General features: G+C 38.1%; 2 long non-coding RNA genes across 2 annotated transcripts; one reads left to right on the top strand and one right to left on the bottom strand.

Moving 5' to 3' along the window:
- Positions 1-8,057: 8,057 nt before the first annotated feature.
- On the top strand, positions 8,058-8,998 carry LOC134287290 (uncharacterized). The gene is made up of 3 exons (XR_009997192.1): positions 8,058-8,524; positions 8,593-8,657; positions 8,736-8,998. It is a non-coding gene; the product is annotated as an uncharacterized LOC134287290 (long non-coding RNA).
- A 427-nt stretch (positions 8,999-9,425) lies between these two features.
- Positions 9,426-10,932, bottom strand: LOC134287289 (uncharacterized). The gene is made up of 3 exons (XR_009997191.1): positions 10,236-10,932; positions 10,103-10,167; positions 9,426-10,024 (listed from the first exon to the last, which is right to left on the bottom strand). It is a non-coding gene; the product is annotated as an uncharacterized LOC134287289 (long non-coding RNA).
- Between the last annotated feature and the right edge of the window lie 388 nt (positions 10,933-11,320).

Genomic DNA, 11,320 nt, shown 5'->3' with positions numbered 1-11,320 from the left:
TAAAAAGTTGCTTTCAATATGTGTTTCGATCCGGAGAAAACTCGCGCCAACAGTCGGATTTCTTCATGGTGTTTACAGTCAAAAAAACGCAAAAATTCTCGTAAAATTTTGTGAAGTGTAAGTGCGGAAATATATTATAGGTATTTATATTTAGGTATACCTGCTACCATCTCCAAAGGAAATCATGATGGCTTTTCTGGTGCAATACGTCACTCAATTTTGAATATATTTTAGAGAATCTTTCCAGTGGAACTCTAAACTTTGCTTGTCTCTAGGATTTGCTTGGAGATCGTTCGAGAAATTCAACGAGATCGCCGGGGCCCGTGGCGCAATTGGTCACACGTTTGCTTTATACGCAGATGGTCATGGGTTCCCGAGCAGAGGGGAATACCTTCCAAATACCATGCAAAGAGCAACCTGTGCTCTAATACCAAAAATAGTAATTGTTATGTTATTCTACGAAATTTTATGAGAATACCATAATAACAATTCGAGGTATTTGAGCAGAGTTTGGTATTGATGCGGTATTGGTTTATTTAGCAATGAAAATGACCGAAGAATAAGTTTTGCTATTACATCGTGGAGCTATCTAAAAATGTTCAATAAAATAGCAAGAAATGTTATTACTTTGTTATTCAATACCTTTTGAATAACAAAACCTGGACTTGAAATTTTAGGTTTGCATTCATTATCGAAATAAAAAGACTTGTTATTTTCTAGGTGTTCTTTATATTAAATTATGGTATTCGATTTTGTTATTTTGCCTCTTATTACAGCCTAATGAAGGGCATATCGAGGTATAATGGTATTTAAGATTAATACCATGATATCCCAAGTAACAATCAGCATGCCTTGAAGATTTATTCATGTTTTATCCTGGTTTTATACGAGCATGTGAAAAAGCTAGTTGTTCTATACTAGTTTTATGTGGTAGTTTTTCACTTTGCACCTTTGGCATTCCATAAAACTATCATATAACTTCTGCTATAAACATCGTCATTTTAAGACTTTCAAGTGGTCATGAATTGGTTTTATCACTAATTATATGCCATTTCAATAAAACTTGCATTTGCGGTTGTTGTCGGAGATATTTCTTTTTGTAAACAAATAAACAAAACTGTGAGGCAACGCTTAGAACCAACAAAAGATTTCGTGGCCGTATGAAATGCTGTGATAAGACCGTTAGTTCTATCATAAGCTCAGTTATGACCAGCTTAGGAGGGTTAGCCGTATTGGAGAAATCATCAGGAACGCAGAGTTTTATCAGAAAAATATGTCGCCTAGCCGGGATAATTCATGTAAATACAGAAAAATCATTACTCAATTTTATGATTTCACGTACAGCGCTTAAGATCAAACTTAACGATTCAACACGTTTCCATCATATTATTTTCAGATAGATTACACAATGTTTTTGAAACTCCGCTATGTTGAAAAAACCCTTCTTACGCCCAATTCCACCGAGTAAATTAAATGCATTTAACTTCCTATTAATTCACAGTTTGTGTGGCGCACTTATTTTTTGTCATTATCACTGTCACATTCACCACAAATTTCCCGTTGCATGTCTCCTGACACGTATTTAAATGGGAAAACAAACCTGAATTCCAGACCGGCATCTTTCCAATTGATGGCTGGATAAATAACCAAGCATAATTTACTCTGACGATCGAACATTGATAGTGAAAAATAATCAAAACAAATATTTGACAAGTCAGAACATGGTTATATTTAGAAGGTTTATAAAACTATGATACAACCTGAAATCCTAAGCCGGTTTGCATACGAAGTCCTGTAGATCATAATAAGGCTGGGCCAACTAGCCAGATCGTGGACTTTTGGAGGCATAAAGGAGCTCGAGAGTATTTTCAAGTCGGCATCAATGGTTTTATGGTTAGGGTTTTTGAATCGCTAAAAAACTTTGATAAAATCAAAATTGTTACTTGGGATGTTATTCAGTTGTTATTCTTTTCTGCTCGGGTTCGATCCAAACCCCGGCACTTCCATCAGTTGCTCTTTCCTACGTCAGCTGACACTGACCCTCTTCTGAGCCGATGGCTTAAACGGACCCGGATACATGCTTTCAAGTAACTATAACTTAAACTAAATCTGAAAAATTGCAACAAATCCTGTAGAAAATCTTAAGAAATGTTTCTGGAAAAATGTCTTTAAAAAGTTATGATAGAATCCATACAGAAATTCCCAGGTGTTCTTAGAAGAAAATTTTGACGGAATTTCTGAGAAAATGCATAGAAAGAAATTTCTTAAAAAATATATTAAGAAAATATTAAAATTTTTGTAGGATTTCTGTAGAAATTCCTGCAAACATTCCTTTGCGAATTTGCAGTAGAATTCCTTGAGAAATTTTTGGAGGAATCGCTGGAAGAGATAGAATTTCTTGAGAAACCCTTGGAATAATTTCTAAAAAAAACTCTGTAGTTGTTTCTGAAAGAATTCTTGGAAAACTTTCTGAAGAAATCCCTGAAGATATTTGTAAATTATTCATTGGAGACATTCACAAAGAAATATCTGAAATTATTGAAAGACTCCCAGGATGATTTTATGAAGGACCTCCCGGAGTAATCACTGAACGAATTTGCGGAAGAATTTCTAAAAGAATGTTCGGAGAAGAAAGATTTTCCAAAGGTATCCATGGGGGAAAATTCGAAGAAATTATTGAAGGAATATTTGAAGGAAACCCTGGAGGAATTTCTGAAAGAATTCTTGTAAAGTTTTGTGGAAGAACTCATGGGTAATTTTCCGGCGAAATCCATGGAATATTTTTGGAAAGAATCTCTAGAGAAATTCCAGAAGGGAATCCAAGGAGCAATTTTGAAAAAAAATTATTGAAAAAAAAAAAATAATCCTAAGGGAGTTTATCAATATATTCAACTTAAGGATTTTATTGAAGATTCCCTGGAATCCCTGGATGACGAAAAATATCCTGCGGGGAACTTTGGAATCATATTGAAGGAATGCTACATTTTTAGTTTTCTCAAAAAATCGCTGAGAGATTTTCTGAAGAAGTTTTTGGAATATTTTTATAAAGAATCCATCAAGGCATTTCTGAATAAACTCATGAAGAATTCTGATAAAGTCTACGGCAAATTCCCTCAATTTGTGAAGGAATTAATGGAGAAACTTTTTGAAGCTATTAATGGAAAGTCTCTGGAAATATTGTTGGAGGAATCCGTGGAAGATTTTCTTAATGAATCCTTATAGAAATAGACACTACACCATCTTCAACCAGAGGATGTACAGACTGAACGATCACTAACATGAAAAGTTTTCACCGACGGGAGCACCAATCGAACTCACACTTACGCTCAGAAAACTGTTCTGATGGACGTGAACAAACAAAGGCAAATATGACAACAAGCAAATATACACCGTGAACTGGAACTAGTTCCAGCTGTCAATATGGGCGTTTATGATGTTTGTGGAAAATCTCTGAAAGAATTTTTAAAGGAATCATTAGAGGAATTCCTAATAGAACGCCGGAAAAAACTTCTTCAAAAATCACTGGAAGAATTTTTGAAGGAATCTATGCAGAATTTTCTTAAGGAATCCATAAAAGAATTACTGAGGATTTTTACTGTAGGTTTTCTAAAGAAATTCTTGGCGAAATTTCTTGTGGTTTTTCACAAGATGTTCATGATTTTATTTTTCAAAGAACCTCTGGAGGAATTTCTGAGAGATTTTCAAAGGATTTTTTATGACATTTGTTGTCGAATCTCTGGAAGAATTTTGAAGGAATCTCTGGGGTCATTTCTGATAAACATCATGGAGAAATGTCTGAAGCAATCCATGCAATTTTTTTAAAAACTTCTTTGCGAAATTTCTGGAATATTTTTAGTGGTATTTCTGAAGGAATTTATAGAGGAATTTCTAAAGCAACCCTTGAACAATTTATTTGATTTTTTGAAAAATTGCGTGCAGAAATTTCTCGAAAAATCCTTAGAAAATTCTCCAAGAAATATCTGGAAGAATTTCTGGGGCTTATTTGAGTACTTTCTTGAAAACCCCACGAAGAAGTCCATGAATTATTTTAAAAAGGAATCCCTAGAGAATTTTCTAAAGAAATATCTAATAAACATTCCTGGCCAAATCCTTGGAGAGATTTATTAGGGAATAGTTCTCTATAAACAATTTTCTTATAGAGCATTCCCAACCCAGAACATGAAAAAGAAAATGCGATTTTTGACTCGATATTTTGTAAAATTTGAAGATGATTGTTGTTCATGCACTGGATTTCACGAATCATTTACTTTTGTATTAAAACATTACCATTTTTTTCGCCTAGCTCTTGAAAATGACGCGTAAAAAACCTTATTTTCTTCTGCAAAAAAAATCTAACTGGAAAACGGCTTGTTGGATTGAAAAGATGTCTTCTAAGATGTTTGAGGATATTCGAAGGGCTTTTTAAAAAAAATGCACTGAGAGTAATATTCATCGTGGATCTATGTTAGATATTATCTGATTTCAATTTTTCAGAAATATTTATTAGTATTTTGTTTTTGTAGAAAGCTGACTTCCAGCCTCAACATTTTCCAATTTGCCTGCTTCAATTTTTCTCGAATTTTGAGTTTTCATCTATTTTTAAAACAAACAAGAATAAACATTTCTGATAAACATCATGGAGAAATGTCTGAAGCAATCCATGTAAAGTTTTCCTAAAAAAGTTTTTTTTGAGAAACTTCTGGAATATTTTTTAGTGGAATTTCTGAAGGAGTCCATAGAGGAGTTTCTAAAGCAATCCCTGAACTATTTTTTTGAATTTTTGACAAATTCCGTGCAGAAATTTATCGAAAAATCCTTAGAAAATTTCTCAAGGAATCGTTGGAAGAATTTCTGAGGCTTTTTAACATACTTTCTTGAAAAACTCCACGAAGAAGTCGATGAATTGTTTAAAACAGGAATCCCTGGAGTATTTTCTAAAGAAATATCTAAATGCATTTATGAAGATTTTCCTGGCCAAATCCTTGGAGAGATTTATTAGGGAATAAGTTCTTTATAAATGATTTACTTATAGAGCATTTCCAACCCAGAACACGAAAAAAAAATGCGATTTTTGACTCGATATTGTTTAAATCTGAACATGATTGTTGTTCATGCGCTGGATTTCATGAATCACTTATTTTTCCATCAAAACATTACCATTTACCTTTGAAAGGCCGCATAAAAAACCAAATTTTATTCTGCAAAAAAAAATCAAATTCGAAAACGGTTTGTTGGACTGAAATGATGTATTCTACGATGTTTGAGGATACTTGAAGGGCTTTTTTAGAAAAAAATGAAATATTTATTAGTATTTTGTTTTTGTAGAAAGCTGACTTCCAGCTTCAACATTTTCCAATTTGCCTGCTTCAAGTTTTCTCGAATTTTAAGTTTTCATAGATTTTTAAAACAAACAAGAATAAACAATTTTTGAGATTTTTGATACCAAAAATAGATTCTATGTACAAGTTCCAATAAAAAACTATATATAATTTTATATCTACATCCAAGTTACAGCGAAAAATATAGGGGACCTTGTGAAAAAGGATTAACTATTTCTCAGATATAAGAGGTAAGAATTCATTGGAATTTCATTGGAACTTGTACGTAGAATCTATGTTTGGTATCAAAAGTCTCAAAAACTCCATAACTGTACTAGAACTTAACGAAAAAATAATTCTTTTGGCAAAATTTGGAGGGTATACTTGTCTGCTACAAGTTCTCCGATCTACATATGTTAATAGAACTTAATGAAACCTTAAAAAGTTGTTTTTTTATAGAATTAGTTTCAGATCACCCTAATATACATTTTAAACTGGAATGTCCATAGCGGCATTCTATTCCCTTAAGTATTATCGTCATTAGCTTTTTTGGTACCAAAGTTGTAGGAATTGAGTGAAAATTACTAAAATTCTGGAAACTCAAATGCGTTCCAAAAACTAGCTTTTCGGAGGCAATCAGTGCGGAATCAAAATGGCTCGAGAATTGTCATGTGGTGGATGATTTTCAGGTAAGAGTTATGAAGTGCGAGTGTGGAATCAGAATCTTGCGGCAATTTTCGTGGGAAGTTCGTTTTCACGATCAATGCGCTAAGGCGTTTAATATTGAACAAGCATTGACGTATGTGCATTTCTCTTACTATTGTGTGGGGTGATCATCGCGATCAAATAGATCATAATATAATCGTGATAAAAACCGCGACGTGAAATTCCATACAACTAGGGGGCCATATCAACTAGGTGGCTCATAGAATCCACACCTTACCCTGCCCTACTAACAAATACTCCTTCCAGTGACAACTGTGGGGATGCTGTGGATTCCACGGTTTTTAGTTACAACGGTTGTCGAACTAACATTCCTTCCCCTTTCCCGATGACCGTAAGGGCGTGGCCGGTGCCATTATTGAAATTCAAATATTGAACTCTAGAATTGTGCACACTGAGAGTGTGTAGCTAGTCCCAAGCACGATTTATTGGTTCTTTGTGCAATTTCGATTGTTCTGGTTAATCGCGGGGTAGCAACTACGATGTGTATCGTTATCTTTGCTTTTCTACAATTTGATATATCGAAGAGTACCTGTAGTTCAAGTTCGTCGATGGCTTGGGAATTTGCGTATGTACATTCTTTTCCCGGTAGCACCAAAAAATCAAACGCGACAGAACGCATTTTGTGACTTACACCTCCCTGTCCTGGTCCAATAATATTCCTTTCGATAAGCCTCCACAACCGCGCACACAGTAGTAGAGGCAAATCACGTGTCGTGACTAAGAACCAACCAATTCAGGGGGCTCGCGCATTTAGTCGCCTCCTCGAGAACTTTACATACAAACACACTCACTGGCTCGATTTCACTTTATCTTTCACATCCATCACCCACCCGCACCCGCAGAGGTTGGTCCATCATACCTACATGCAACAGTACAATGCAATTCAATGTGTGATCGTCGTCGTTTACGGCCGAGGTCTGGCAGATTGACATCTTTTTTGTACTGCTGTCGCTTGTGTGCTTATTACCATCCCATCATACAACCAGTCAGTGGACCAGTGAGAACCATTCTTCTGGCTTCCACACAGCAAGCGAGATGCGGGAGGCACATCCAAGCCATCAGATCGCAGTAACTCACGGTCATTGCGCGCGCGGGGGACTCTCGTCGTCGTCGTCGTCGATTCCGTTCGATGAAGAAAAAAATTATTTCTCGCTAATGTGAGTAACGCGAAACGCGCTCTTGACGTTTGAGTTAGTGAATCGCTTTGTCGGGCTCGGCTGCTGCTGCCGCTGCTGACTGGTTGGTGGTGGTGGTCGGTACCTTCGAAAGTAGGTTAGTAGGACGCCTCGTAGTAGTATAGTATACCACTCTCGCACCAGCAGCAGCAGCAGCCGCGGCCGCGACTCAGCCCGCGTCAACCTCCCACCATCCGCCACCGCCATCGTTGCTTTTTTGTCGCTCGTTAAAAAACGTTACTAACTACCAACTACATACTAGAGGGGGCGACCCCACTCTCGTCTCCCCGTTGGATTGGTGTGCTCTTCGTCTCCCTTGATCTCGGCCTTTGATGTTGTAATACCTAGCTCGATTGGGCCCCGCGTCTCTCGTCGAGCGAGCTTACTACAGCCAGCGCAGTCAACTCGCCTCGCGCCGCCGCTGCCCCCAACAGCGAGCGAGTTGCAGCAGCTCGCGGTTCCGACCGGATCGAAGCTTGTAGTAACAGCAAGTCAGCCGCGCACCAAACGAAACGGAAAGTGATGAAGAAACGGAACGGAAAAATCGCAAATAGCTAGACACCTATCCAAACGAAAGGGAAAATTTTTGGGTTTTGATCGGTGTGCTATGGTCCGAAAATTTAGATTACTTAGGGGTATTAGGGGCATAATGGACACCCTAAGCAAATGAGTATGTTAGGCCTGTATAACAAACAAAAACTTAACATATTATCAGTTGGCTTACAACTTTAACTTGTTTCCTATTGTAGCGGTATTCGAAATAATAAAAATGAATCAGCACGACTGTGCAATTAAAAATTAATTTCAATAAAAGTTAGCTGTTCAGAACGAACAGTAGGATAAATGAATCCTCTTGCATGCAAGATGAATCCATACAACTTATAAATAAATCCTGCATGAAAGTTCACTCAATTTAATGCCGGTTCACTCACTTGGCGCGCAGATTAAAAGTTATCTCACAGAGCATGCGTTCGGGTCCGTTGGTTTGAGTCAATCTCCCAACTGGATCCCTTGTCGTTATTTAAGTAAAGAATAAGAAATTGAATAATGAGCTAAGGGACCAGAATGGGTTAGCTAGATATGAAAGGTTTAAGAGGGAAAGGAACAATATGACTGATCGGCTCGAAAGGTGATCGGGGCTCGTCTTTTGATAAGATCGGACTCCGATTTCCGGGACGAAGGCCAAAACTAGAATCGCGACCTATCTGAGGAATTTCAAGTTTAGACTCGGCCACTTTAATCTGACCCGTGGAAGAGGCAGGACTGGGAAGATTTCTTGTATAGTTTCGCGGTGTGAATTTTGAGGTTTGAAAAAACGTGAAAGTGTCTTATATGTTCAGTGTAATTTAATGTTAGATTTCCTCTCCGAATAGGTAGTGCTAAAAAGCTAGAATAAGTAAGTGCGGTACTGTGCGAGATTTGGCAAGAAAACAAAAAGGTAAAAAGAGAACGCTTTTGCTTTCTAAACGATACGCTCACACTGTGGTGTAGCCGTCCAACGGCTTTTTTGTTCCAGTTTTTTTCTTTGTGCACGCCGCCTCACCTCCTGCTCGGCACACCGCGCCCATCAAGCCAAGTACCTCTATCCTGACCCCACGCGCCAGCATTAAAGGTCCCCAACGTCCGGCCGGCGTTGGAAGGGAGTTGCAATCGCCAACACTGCACTCCGGAAGAGCCCGATTCCCGCCCACTGGGAATTATTCATTCGCCGCCCACCAAGTTGGCGAATTATTAGCAGCGCGAGTCATCCAAGCGACGCGCCATTGTTCACTGTGGTGAACCAGCACCGGCTCGAGTGGCTAAGTCTCAGATCTACTAGAGCGTTCGAAAATTGTTTAAACAAATGGCTTAAGCGCCACCTCCTAAGAGGACCACTTGTCGCTTTAGTTGCCCGGCAAAACTCAAGCCTCAGGGCGAGTTCAATTATAGTCAATAGACCGAACGTATTAGTAGATACTCAGATTTAATCAGTACTCGGAACGCAACTCCTAACCAACCCGAAAAGCAATACAGAGCTCGAATTCCTACCAGAACGAAAGCACGTGGTCGACCAGTTTTCATCACAGGCCAAGTTCTTCCTCAAACCCTCTAACCCTAACGCTTCAGACACAAGAATGGGGGACTGAGATTCCCAAGCAGTCCACACTTGGAGTACATCAACCAAAACTACAGCAAAACGGAACGAACGAAACGTGAAAATCCTTCTACACCAGTGCAATCATCAGACGGAAGTTCTAGCTCACTAATTACACAACATTTAAGAAAACACGAAAACTTTTATTCAAACTACATCTATTCCACTAAACATTCACTTTTATTCGGGTACCCTAACCATGCTATTCTCTCGCTCTCTTCTTTCCTTTCTTCCTCTCCCTTCTAACTACCTAACTGTGCGGATTTCTTGCTATAAAACTCGAGCTTTCTCTACCTTCTTTACGCTTTAAGCACGCTCAAATAACATTTGTACCTCTCCCGCAGGAGCTTACTCACGGTTTGTTACTTCTCTCTGCCTCTCGCGTCGCGTCGCCGCGCCGGTGCTGGTTCACCACAGTGAACAATGGCGCGTCGCTTGGATGACTCGCGCTGCTAATAATTCGCCAACTTGGTGGGCGGCGAATGAATAATTCCCAGTGGGCGGGAATCGGGCTCTTCCGGAGTGCAGTGTTGGCGATTGCAACTCCCTTCCAACGCCGGCCGGACGTTGGGGACCTTTAATGCTGGCGCGTGGGGTCAGGATAGAGGTACTTGGCTTGATGGGCGCGGTGTGCCGAGCAGGAGGTGAGGCGGCGTGCACAAAGAAAAAAACTGGAACAAAAAAGCCGTTGGACGGCTACACCACAGTGTGAGCGTATCGTTTAGAAAGCAAAAGCGTTCTCTTTTTACCTTTTTGTTTTCTTGCCAAATCTCGCACAGTACCGCACTTACTTATTCTAGCTTTTTAGCACTACCTATTCGGAGAGGAAATCTAACATTAAATTACACTGAACATATAAGACACTTTCACGTTTTTTCAAACCTCAAAATTCACACCGCGAAACTATACAAGAAATCTTCCCAGTCCTGCCTCTTCCACGGGTCAGATTAAAGTGGCCGAGTCTAAACTTGAAATTCCTCAGATAGGTCGCGATTCTAGTTTTGGCCTTCGTCCCGGAAATCGGAGTCCGATCTTATCAAAAGACGAGCCCCGATCACCTTTCGAGCCGATCAGTCATATTGTTCCTTTCCCTCTTAAACCTTTCATATCTAGCTAACCCATTCTGGTCCCTTAGCTCATTATTCAATTTCTTATTCTTTACTTAAATAACGACAAGGGATCCAGTTGGGAGATTGACTCAAACCAACGGACCCGAACGCATGCTCTGTGAGATAACTTTTAATCTGCGCGCCAAGTGAGTGAACCGGCATTAAATTGAGTGAACTTTCATGCAGGATTTATTTATAAGTTGTATGGATTCATCTTGCATGCAAGAGGATTCATTTATCCTACTGTTCGTTCTGAACAGCTAACTTTTATTGAAATTAATTTTTAATTGCACAGTCGTGCTGATTCATTTTTATTATTTCGAATACCGCTACATAACATCGGACTTGTTTTACGAAAATTTGGTTGTAGGAGTACAACCAAATTTTCGTAAGGGCAAGCCTTACTGTATCACAGAAATTAATAAAAATGAGACTCTCATACATTGTAAATAAAATACTCAAACATTTACACAAATTCCTCCACAAAAAAAAGCATTGCAAAAAATGCGCAATAAAAAAAAATATGTATATGAAAAAATATGAAAAATAAATATATAAACAAACAAATAAATAAATATACAAATATATAAATAAATAAACAAATAACTATAGAAATAAATAAATAAACACGAATGAAAAATAAATATGCCAAAAGAGCCAAATAAATAACTAATAAACTACTCAACAACTCAATAAATAAATAAACTGATAATAAATAAATATGTAAATAAATAAATCTGTACAAATAAATAAATAGGTAAATAAAATTTAAGCAAATATTTACAACGAACGAAATCTCTAATATATCACAGCAATAGTACGGTTCTATGGTTCATCGGAGTTATCAATTCCCATATT

This window comes from Aedes albopictus, chromosome 2 (assembly GCF_035046485.1).
Source record: "Aedes albopictus strain Foshan chromosome 2, AalbF5, whole genome shotgun sequence".
Lineage (NCBI taxonomy): Eukaryota > Metazoa > Arthropoda > Insecta > Diptera > Culicidae > Aedes > Aedes albopictus.
The sequence above is the reverse complement of the archived record's forward strand: the minus strand, read 5'-3'. Positions and strand labels throughout refer to the sequence as shown.